At 37.9% G+C, this 11,648-nt stretch overlaps 1 protein-coding gene and 1 pseudogene across 2 annotated transcripts in view; one reads left to right on the forward strand and one right to left on the reverse strand.

Moving 5' to 3' along the window:
* Positions 1–11,648, forward strand: part of ALDH1A2 (aldehyde dehydrogenase 1 family member A2) — a 138,455-nt gene that overhangs the window by 90,465 nt on the left and 36,342 nt on the right. The window lies entirely within an intron of this gene.
* On the reverse strand, positions 2,825–3,156 carry LOC106736388 (small ubiquitin-related modifier 1 pseudogene; annotated as a pseudogene).

Genomic DNA, 11,648 nt, shown 5'->3' on the forward strand with positions numbered 1-11,648 from the left:
CAGCTAAATATATAAGCAATTCATGTAAATATTTAATAAGTGACTATGAAAGGGCTCTCATAAACACAGACTTGGTAAACATCCCCAGTAAAGTACAGGAAAACAGTTTGCATTTTGCTTGGTATAGTGTTTTTATTCAGTTAGATTAACAAGCCATGATTTCATCATTAGTCAACCAGATAGTAGAGACACCATCAAAGCAAACTACAGGAGAGTCCAGATTGACTCATGCCAAACAAATGTTTGTAGCTAGCAGCTGTATTATCACTGATTCAGATTTACGCAGCTGGGGGTCTCCTTTCATTTCCTAAGTGAGACGAATGTCACGTTGCATGATACATCATCTCTGCTGCTTGAGGAATGAACTAGGTCAGCTCTCTCCTCCCTGCAGCCTCATCCTTCTACTAGGTGGGGGGAAGTTGCCTGGCACAATTCTAGTTTTAAAAACAGCAAATAGACCTTCTACTAAGGTTATGTGAGTTCACTAATTAATTATCCAGAATTTTAATTAAAAAATACCAATTTGATGTGACAAAATCTTTTGGTGTATGAGCTTTAAATTATTTGCTTCATTTCATTTTTAAAAAATACTAAAATCAAAGCTTGAGTTCTGGCCCAGCTGCTAGAAAACAGCAGTAACACAAGTGCCCTGCAAGACTAGAAGCCACATGGCTGATGTCAGATTCAGACACCCAGTTTGGTCTGAAAACATACTGGGCGTGTGCACAAATACCCAGGATCCTAAGGAGCCAGAAGCTGGAGAAAGAGGGTCACAGACCCTCCCTGTTGAGGGCACTTCTCTCTCTCTCTCTCTGACACACACACACACACACTGTCCTGTCCATCATCAAAAAAAAAAATGACTTGAGTACTGAATTATAAGCAAAGATATCCCATAGATACCTCCATCAGCTAGCTCAGGTTCCTTGATTCACTCCCCTCCCCCTTCCCACCACTAAATCTAAGATTCTGCGATAGATTTCTCTCCTCAGAACCCAGGCTGAGTAGGAACAGACCCTGAGGTGCCCATCCATTTAGCTCAACTAGTTAGTTCCCACATAGCACCTTGGACTAGAGTACTCCATGTTGCTTCCTACTAAAGCAAGCCAAAAATCAAAACTCTAATTTTTTGTTTTATCTGAAAAGGAGAATCTTATGTGACAAAAAGATAGCTAAGTGTACAGGACAGTTGATCTAGAATATATTAGTCATAGATTGTGTGTTTAACTGTCAGAATGCTACTCAGCAGAGGGACCTAATCCCTCTAGAGAGAGGAGGGACACTGAGAAGCTATGATGGAGAGAAAGAGTCTGGGTGTGGTTGGGCATTCTAGAACCAGTCCTGGCTATGCCACTCAGGGTGCCTGGCTGCAAGTCATTCCTTGACCTCTCTGAGACTTGTTTTTTTGTTTTTCCCCAATTATAAAATAGGATGATATTTATCTCTTAGGATCAAAGATGAAAATTAAATAGAATAATGTTCCTGAAAATAAGTAGTACAGAATAAGGACTCATTAAACAACTTCAGAATAGAATCAATGATGAAAGGTTAAAGAGACAGTATAAGAGAAATGCCTTTCAATATTTTTAAGCCCATGATTCTTTTTTTTTTTTTTTTTTACAAATATTGTTTATTTTAATGAAGCTGGTACAGACAAATGTCCATTTAAAACTCATACCCCAGGCCAAAAAGTACAAATAAAATAAAGAGTAGTGTTCTGTTGTATATTCTTCTGCATGAATAACTTTGTTCTAATGGAAATTAGAACTTTTCTGGGATCTTCCGACAAGATTTTTTAAATCTTAAAATGTGCACTCTTCAGTGAAGCCATCTTTGGAGTTAGTGAACTCTCACCATATCTTGTCATCTTGACTCTGGTCTAATATTCCTCTTCTTTTGGTCCAGACCCTCAGATTTTTAAAAAAGCTTCAAGTTAAGGAAAGGTCATTTTTCCACAGTTCCGTTCTCAAAAACTTCCATCTCCTCCTGAAAGTCATAGTCCAGGAGCAAAGCAATCACATGCTGAAACTTTTTTTTTTTTTTTTTGAGAGAGATTTTCGCTATAGGGCGCGTGCGCTCGCCAGACAGACAGAGAGAGACACAGAGACAGAAAGCGAGAAATCACCCCCCAGGGGGGATGGTCACGCCGCAATCCCTTCTCCTCCATTCTCCTCTCGGGATCATGGGCACGCACGCACACGCGCCCGGCGTGAGTTTTAAGCCACCGGGTCCGGGACACGAACCTCGGTCGACTACGTGGGAGTCCAGCGACATAGCCATTACGCTAACTGCTGGTTCCCTCACATGCTGAAACTTCAAGGCGAATTCAAAAGTCACTATGAAAACTCGCAATGGCCAATCTTAGTTACCACCACAAGTCCGAAAATGCAGAGTCCTGAGACAGGTGTTCTCTCTGTGCACACGTGTGACTTTTATAAAGGAGAGGGCACTATGAAGGGAGCTGAGGCATTGCACGATGAAACAAATGATAACAAATAATGAACTAGGATTCAAATGACCAGATGTTTGAAAGAGATGGGGAGCCAGCTTTCAACTCCATTTTGAACACCACATTACAAAAGAACTATTTTTATTATTTATTTATTATTATTTTTTAATTTGCTGCAGGGCACACATGTTCACCAGAGAGAGACAGAGGAGGGAAAGTGAGAAAGGAAGCCCCTGGGTCTGGTTCTTGAACCCTGGTCGGCCATGTGGGAATCCAGCACCTTAACCACCGCACCACCTGCTGGCCCCAGAAAGGAACTATTTTTAAAAATAAAAAGAATTGAGGGAAAAGAAAAAAAAATGATAAAAAGAAAATCTATAAACTTGCGAATGACACCCCCCCCGTTTGTTCCTGATAAATTTCAATCACATCTTCCTCTTCCATTCCCAATTCTTTTGGAGTATGATTATCAGCAATTCTCTGACCTTCAAAGAGAAACCTGAGTGAATTCATTGGAACTCCCTGTCTTTGACAGTATAATTCTTTGAGTTTCTTGAGGTGTGTTGTCATTTTCACTTTGAAGTGAATCGCACTGCTATCCTATCCAATGACTTAATGAGTTTAATGTATTCTCCTTCCTTCTTATCCCCCAAGTCCTCAGTTGAGGGTTTTGCCTCCTGGTCAGACATAGTGGCGGTGGCTTCACCCCAGGGAGCGGGGTGGGGGGATCTCTACCACAGCAGCTGCCTTGGGCAGGCAGAAGCTCACTCGGGGTTTACAAATCCGCCTCTCTTCCCCCTCAGCACCAAGCCCATGATTCTTAACCCTAGCAGAACATTAGAATGTTCTAGGGAGCCTTTAAAAATTACCCATGCCCGTATACTCCACTCTAAACTAAAATGATCAGAGATTCTCTGGAGATGGAGCCCAGACACAGAAAAGGAATCCCAGTGTGCAGCCTGTTAGACCCATGGGGCCAGCCCCTGAGTTAGCGCTGAGGAAATTAAAGCCAAAGATAAGTAAGAGGAAGGTTCAGGTTCCTTCTACTCCTGTGGCAAAGCTAGCCCTTAGACATAGGTTACCTGTGTTCTCTGGCTATTTCTCTAAGAACTGATGTTTTCTGGTTTCTAGAAATGCCATTGACTCAACACATGTTACTGAAAATCTTGTATATGTACCTACATATAAAAAAAGAAATCAGTATTCCTCTGCTGACAGATCCTGGGTAGTGAGGAAGATAGCTATTAGACAAGTTTAGTGTGAGAGTTACCAACAAAGCACTGTGGAATCAGAAAGGAAGGACAGGCACGTGTGGACTGAGGGGAGGGAGAACTGGCTTCTTGGAGGAGGTAGCTAGGTAGGTCTGGAAAAATGAGTTCACCAAGTGAGCTAGGAGAGGAAAGGCATTTCCAGCTGATTAAACAGCTTATATAAGACACAGAGGCATGCTCCTGGAACAACACATGGGTTCACGTGGCTGGAATGGGTGTGTGATGGTGGGAACATTGGGAAAGAAGGCTAGAGATGTGCTCCACTGGTTTTCCTAATTTGAATTTTACAGAGAGAGTTTTGAAATTGCTGTTATTATTCAAAGAAACTTCTCAGAAGTTTTGGTCCCGTCACTGTCAGGTAGAAATCAGAATACAGACACTCCTCACTTGACACCTGTCTGGTCAGACTTCTGACCAGTTCTCCAGTGTGAGGAATCCCATTTTGCAGTCTGTGTGACTCTTGGGAATACCCTTTCTCTGTCTCATTCTAACAGCCTGCTTTCACTACACCAAGTGTTTGCAATCATGCAAGACTACGTATTTAGTTTTAAAATGTGTACTTTATTGTACACTCATAGTAGTATTTGGAAAAATAAAAACAATTACACCAGATTAATATTATTATGTTGTGGTAGATCTTGTCATGTTCTGGTGCTTATCTAATGTATGTTTTTTTACATTTTTTTGAGTTGTGTTTAATCACAGTACATCTTTACAAGGTACAAAATGGTTTTTCTGTGCACGAATACAGTGGATATCAGTCAAGTCAAAGATATTATCACATACATTATATCAACAGATAACTTTTCATTTTTGTGCTTGTTAAATGTTTTCTTCTTTCCCCAATATCCTTTCTCACATCCCCATCACCTATCCTCTCCTATACTGTCTCTAGTATCTACAGCTGCTCTCTCTGCTGTTAGACCTTCCAGTCCCTCAGTTTCTGCCTTAGAGTTCAGACATTCAGTGTTCATTGAGGGGGGACATATAATGCTTCTTTCATAGTCTGACTTACTTTGCTTAGCATTAAGTCTTCCATATTTGCTCACTTTGTATCATATGTCAAGATCTCATTGATTTTATGGCTGAGTAGTATTCCATAGAGTATATATATGCCACTTTTTCAATTCATTCATCTGTACTTGGACATTTGGGTTGAACCCATGTTTTAGCAATTGTGAATAATGCTTCAGTTAACATGGATGTGCAAGTGTTTTTCCGACTAAGGGTTTTCCTACCCTTTGGGTAGATACCCAGGAGTAGAATCGCTGGGTCATACAGTAGTTCTAGTTGTACGTTTTTGAAGAACCTTCATCTTGTTCTCCACCTTGGCTATACTACTTTACATTCCCACCAGCATTGTAAGAGGATTCCCTTTTCACCACAAGCAAGCTAGCACTTCCATTCTTTTTTTTTTTTTAATCATAGCCATTCCAATGGGAGTTAGATGGTATCCCATTGTGGTTTTGATTTGCATTTCTCTTATGATAAGAGATGCTGAGCATTTTTCTTTGTGCTTTTTGGCCATTCATATGTCATCCTTGGAGAGTTGTTTGCTCAGCTCATTTGTCTTTTATTGGGATCATTTAGTTTTTTTTGTTGTTGTTTTTGTTTTTCAAATACTTGGGATTTTTTTTTTTTTTTCCAGGTAAGTTGCTTGAATCCCCTGTAGATTCTAAGGGAATCTTGTCCTGAGGCATAGTTTGTAAATATATTGCCTGAGGCATAGTTTATAAATATATTGTCCCATCCTGAAGGTTGTCTCTTCACTCTCATTATTGTTTATTTTGCTGTGCAGAATCTTTTTAGTCTGATGTAGTCCCACTTGTCTATTTTGGGGATTATTGTTTGTACTTTGGGAGTCTTTTTTAAGAAGATTTGCCTACTCCTGGGACAAGCAGTTAGTGTAATGGCTATGTGGCTGGACTCCTATCTATGTAGTCAACTGCAGTTCGAGTCCCAGACCCAGTGGCTTAAACTCACGCTGGGCGCATGTGTGTGCATGCGTGCATGCCCAAGATCCCAAGAAGAGAATGGAGGAGAAGGGATTGTGGCATGGCCATTCCCCCTGGGGGGTGATTTCTCGCTTTCTGCTTGTTTTGGGGGAGAACAAAACCCCCATAGCCAAAAAAAAAAAAAAAAAAAAAAAAAAAAGAAGGAAAAGAAAAAGAGAAAAAGAAAGAAAGAAACCTCTCCAACAACAACAACAACAAAAAGCAGAAGCAGCTTTGTCTACTCCTAGGACACCAGAGTTTCCCCTGTGTTTTTTACCAGTAGTTTTATATTTTGAGATTTTATGTTTAGATCTTTGATCCATTTAGAGTTGATTTTTATTAATGCTGAGAGATAGAGATCCAGGTTAATTTTTCTGCAGGTGGATATCCATTTTTACCAGCACCATTTGCTGAAGAGATTTTCTTTTTCCCACTGGGTTCTTTGTCAAAAATCAATTGACTGTATGTTTTGGGTTTATTTATGGATTCCCTATTCTGTTTCACTTGTCCACATTCCTGGTTTTGTTTTTTGTTTGTTTGTTTGTTTTTGTATTTGCCAGTACCATACTGTTTTGATTATCACCAGTTTGTCATATATATTGAGGTCAAGAAGGAAGATGCCCCCTACTTTTTCTGTTTATACAGCCCAGCCTTGGTAAAACAGGGCTTTTTATGATTCCAGACAAATATTATGATTGCTTTTGCTTTTTCTACTTCTGGGAAGGACTGTGTTGGTAATTTAATTGGGATTGCATTGAATTTGTAAATTAATTTGTGTAGGATTGACATTGTGATCATATTAATTCTTTCAATTTAGAAACATGGACTGTTTTTCCACTTTTTTATAATTTTAAATTTCTTTTTTCAGGTTTTTTTGTAGTTTTTCTTGTAGAAGTCTTTTCACTTCTTTGGTTAGATTTATTCCTAGGTATCTTATCTATTTATTTATTTTGTGGCTATTGTAAGTAGGATTGCTTTCTTCAATTTTAACTCAGTTTACTCCTTATTGGTATATAAAAATGCTATACATTTTTGTATGTTTATTTTGTATCCTGCTACCTTACTATATTCATTTATCATTTTCAGAAGTGTTTTTGTATGTTCTTTTGGATTTTCTATGTATATTATCATATCACCTACAAATAGAAATAATTTCACTTCTTTTCCTATTTGAATGCCTTTTATTTTGGTCTCTTGTCTGATTGCATTGTCCAGGACTTCTAGTGCTATGTTGAAAAGGAGTAGAGAAAGTGGGCAGCCTCTCTTGTTCCAGTTTTTACTGGAAAAGCTTTTAATTTTTTCCCCATTCAGTGATGTTATCTATTGGTTTTTCATATATGGCTTTTATTGTGTTGAGGAAAAACCCTTCTATGCCAATTTTTCTGAGGGTCTTAATCATAAAGAGTTGTTGTATTTTATTAAATGCTTTTTCTGCATTGATTGATAAGGTCATATGGTTTTTATCTTTCCTTCTGTTCATGTGATGTATTACATTTATTGTTTTGCATATGTTGAACCACATTTGCATCCTTGGAATAAAGCCTAGCTGGTTGGTGTACAATCTCTTCAGTGTGTTGCTAGATATGATTTGATAGTATCTCGTTGAGAATTTTTACATCTGTATTCACCAAGGATATTGGTCTGTAGTTTTCTTTTTTTGTTATGCCCTTGTCTGTTTTGGGGATCAGGGTGATGGAGGCTTCATAGAGTGAATTTGGGAGAGTTCCTTCCTTTTGGATCTTGTGAAATAGTTTGAGAAGAATTGAAGTTAGTTCCTTAAAAGTTTTGTAGAATTCAGAAGTGAACCCATCAGGACCTGGGCTTTTCTTTGTTGGGAGACTGTTTATTGCTGACTCAATCTCATTGCTCGTATTGGTCTGTTCACAGTTTCTAGTTTTTCCTGATTCAATCTTGGTAAGTTATGGGTTGTTGGAAAAGTCATGACACCTTTTGCATAGAAAAACAGAAAAATACATAATGACTCTTCTGATCACCCAATATATATGTCCAGAAATTTGTCTGTCTTATCTAAGTTTTTGTTTGTTGCAATATAATCATTCATAGTATTCTCTCATGATCTTTTGTATTTCTGTATGTCTGTTGTAATATTGCCTGTTTTGTTGCTGATTTAATTGGTCTAGGTCTTTTCTCTGATCCTTTTGATTACTCTTGCTAAAGATGTGTAAATTTTGCTTATCTTTTTTTTTTTTTTAAGAGGTTTTGGCTTTAGGGCTGTTACAACCAGCCAGAGAGACAGAGAGACAGAAAGAGAGAAATCACCCCCCAGGGGGAATGGCAATGCCACAATTCGTTCTCCTCCATTCTCCTCTCGGGATCTTGGGCATGCATGCACACACACCTGGCGTGAATTTAAGCCGCCGGGTTCAGGACTTGAACCGTGGTTGACTACATGGGAGTCCAGCTGCATAACCATTACCCTAACTGCTAGTCCCAATTTTGCTTATCTTCTTAAAGAACCAATTTTGGGCTTTATTTATTTTTTGTACAGTTGTTTTATTCTCTATTTTGTGTATTTCTGCTATAAGTTTTATTATTTCTTTTCTCCTGGTATTTTTTCCCCCAGTTCCCTGAGATGTGTTGTTAGGTTGTCTCTTTGCCACCTTTCTTTTCATTCTTTTTTAATCTTTTCTTGAAAGCATAATTGCTGTGAATTTCTCTCTTATGACTGTTTTTGCTCTGTCCCATAGATTATGGAAACTTGTGAATTCACTATCATTGATTTCATTGAATCTTTTATTTCAGTCTTAATTTCGTCAGTGATGGACGATGAAGTTATTCAGGAGTAGGTTGTTTAGTTTCCATACATTTGTGTATTTTCGAGAGTTCTTTCTGCAGTTGATTACAAGTTTAATTCTATTACGTTCAGAAACATTACTGGATATAATTTCTATACATTTGAATTTATAAAGTTTTGGTTTTTGCCCTATCATGTGGTTAGTCTTTGAAGATATTTCATGTGGGGGTGAGAAAAATGTGTATTTTGTGATTGTTGGGTGAAACATACAGATGTCTGTCAAGTTTGTTTGATTTATGATATCATTTAGATCTTGTATCTGTTTATTTATTTATTTTTTGTCCAGGTGATCTGTCCAGAGGAGACAGTAGGATATTGAGATTCCCAATGATTATTGTATTGCAATTCCTTTAGACCTAGCAGTCTCTGTTTCATGTATTCGGGTGTACCAGTGTTGGGTGCATAGATATATGTAAGTGTTATATATCTTCTTGGTGAACTTGCCCTTTTAGTACTATGTAGTGTCCTTCTTTGTCTCTTGCAGTTTTTGTCTTGAGGTCTTTTATTTGTCTGGTATCAGTATCGTGACTCCAGCCTTTTTAAATTTTTATTTATTTATTTTTTTTTTGGTTTTCATTTGCATCGAATATCTTTTTCCAGCCCTTCACTTTCAGTCTGTGTATGGCTTTATCAGTGAAATATGTTTCTTGTAATCAGCATATAGAAGGCTTCTTTTTTTTTTTTTTTTTTTTTTTAGTTCACTCTGCCAGTCTGTTTCTCTTTTTTTAGAGAGATTTTTGCTATAAGGCATGTGCGCTCACCAAAGAGACAGAGAGACAGTAAGCGAGATACCACCCCCCAGGGGGGATGACCACGCCACAACCTCTTCTTCTCTCAAGACTTTGGTCACACATACACATGCCTGGCACAAATTTTAAGCTGCTGGATCTGGGACTCAAACCATGGTTGACTGCATGGGAGTCCAGCAACATAACCATTACAACATCTGCTAGTCCCCAGTCTGTGTCTTTTAAATGAAAAATTTAATCCATTAACATTCAACATTATTATTAAGATTTGCAGATTTGTCCCTGCCATTGTGTTAGCCATTTTCTTGGTTTTCTGTTATCTTCTTTCTGTTTGTCTTTTTTTAGTTTTCCTGATACAGTACTTCCTTCAGTACCTGTTGAGAACTTGTTTAGTGTTGGTGAATTATTTTAGTTTTTGTTTTTCTGAGGATGATTTTATTTGTTCTTCCCAAGTAAAGGATAGTCTTGCTGGGTATAGTATCCTTGGTTGAAATTTTTTTTTTTTTTTTTTTTTTTTTTAGCAATTTGAGTATATCTTCCCATTCTTTCCTTGCTTGCCTTAATTTCAGTTGCAAGGTCTGATAACCTTTGTAAGTAACTTGATGTTTCTCTCTTGCCATTTTTAGAATCTTGTCTTATCTTTGCTTTTTACCAATCTGGCTATACTTTACTGGGCAGGGGGAGGATCTTTTTATGTTGATTCTACTTGGAGTTCTTATGTTTCCTGGGCCTAGGTGTCTGAATGTTTCTCTAGGTTTGGAACGTTTTCTGCAAGTATTTCATGGGGTAGATTTTCCATTCCCTATCAGATTCTTCACCTTCTGGAATACCAGTTATTCAGACGTTTGGGTGGGTAATGATATCTTGTATTTCCTATATGCTGTCCTGATTTTGGGTGGTTATTTTTTCTTTCTTTTTGGTGGTTTTGTCTAAATCAGAGGTTTTTTTTCTTCTAAATCAGATATTCTATCTTCTGGATGGCTTAATCTGCTATTAATACTTTCTTAAGAGGTTTTGATTTCCTGTACTACAGTCTTCATCTCTAGAAGTTCTGTTTAATTACTTTTTATGGTGTTGATCTCTTTATGGAGTTCCTCCTTCAAGTTGTTAAAGGACTTCCTCATCTCTTGGAATTGGTTGTCTGTTTTCTCTTGCATCTCATTTAGTTTTGTCACTATGAATATTATGAAATTTTTCCTGACATTTCTTTGAAGTCTGTGGTGCTGTGTGTGGTTAATGAATTGTTGTTTTCTTAATGGAGAAGTAGTTCCTTATTTTTTTCATATTTCTTGTGCCTCTGCACTGGTTTTCAGTCATCTGATAAAGCATATACTTCTTCCTACTTATTTTAGAGCAGATTCTGTATGTCAGGGGAAAAGAACAGTTCTTTCCAGATGTGTCCTTGATAAAAAAGAGTGTGCCTTCTAGTCTGAATAGGATGTATCTAACTAAGTTCAGGTACTTGGTTCCTCTAAGAACCTCTCAGGCTGAGCTGTACCTAGGACTGGACTGGAAATATGTAACTAAAGAAAGAAGTACAAATCATGTGCTATGTTGCATGTGGTGCATGGGCCAGTGAACTGTGGAGTCTGAAAGTACACCTGGGTGATCGAAAGGCACCAGCAGGAAATTCAGAGCCACCCTCCATCAGCAGCTGGCTCCCTTGGTCTCTCCTGTGCCAGTGAGTGGGACTCCTAATGTGTGCTTTTTGTATGGGTATAATTATACTATGTTAGTGTGGTGTCGCGTGTTGAATGTGGAAACATACATACCCTGTGGCATCATGACACACCACAAGACACCCTCTGTAAAGTCCTCACTTATCAACCCTCAGTCCCTAGTCATAGGAACACAACATGGTCATTAAGTGAGGAATACCTACAGATTAATTCATCCTGCTATTTCTGAGTATTTCAGAAATACAGTAAATACCCAATTCACATATTTTGGGCATTTCTAGCTCCATCATAGTCAGAACCAGAAAGCACAACAGTGAAAATTAAGAAAGGAATAGGGGGAAAAGGCATAGAGTCATTCAGTCTGGGGTTTAAGAAATGAGACTTTTGCAGAAAGCTGGCAGCTTTGACCAACTTATTGAGCTCTCTAGGAGAGACTATTTTTTTTAAAGGTACCATATGTCTGAGAAGAAATCTACCCTAATATATATAATTATCTTATTAATAGTGAATAGCTCTCAGAAGGACTCCCACCCTAATATGGGTAATTAATTAGTAAAAAGAAAAATTTTACACAACCTTAGAATTTCTTTTTAGGGAGTAACTGCCTTGAATAAAGAAGGTATGGAAAGCCTTTTGTGTGTTTTTTTTTTTTTTTTCCTGTATAATAAATTATTTTCCTTGCAAAGCGCCA

Source organism: Tupaia chinensis, unplaced genomic scaffold, assembly GCF_000334495.1.
Source record: "Tupaia chinensis unplaced genomic scaffold, TupChi_1.0 Scaffold000063_1, whole genome shotgun sequence".
Lineage (NCBI taxonomy): Eukaryota > Metazoa > Chordata > Mammalia > Scandentia > Tupaiidae > Tupaia > Tupaia belangeri.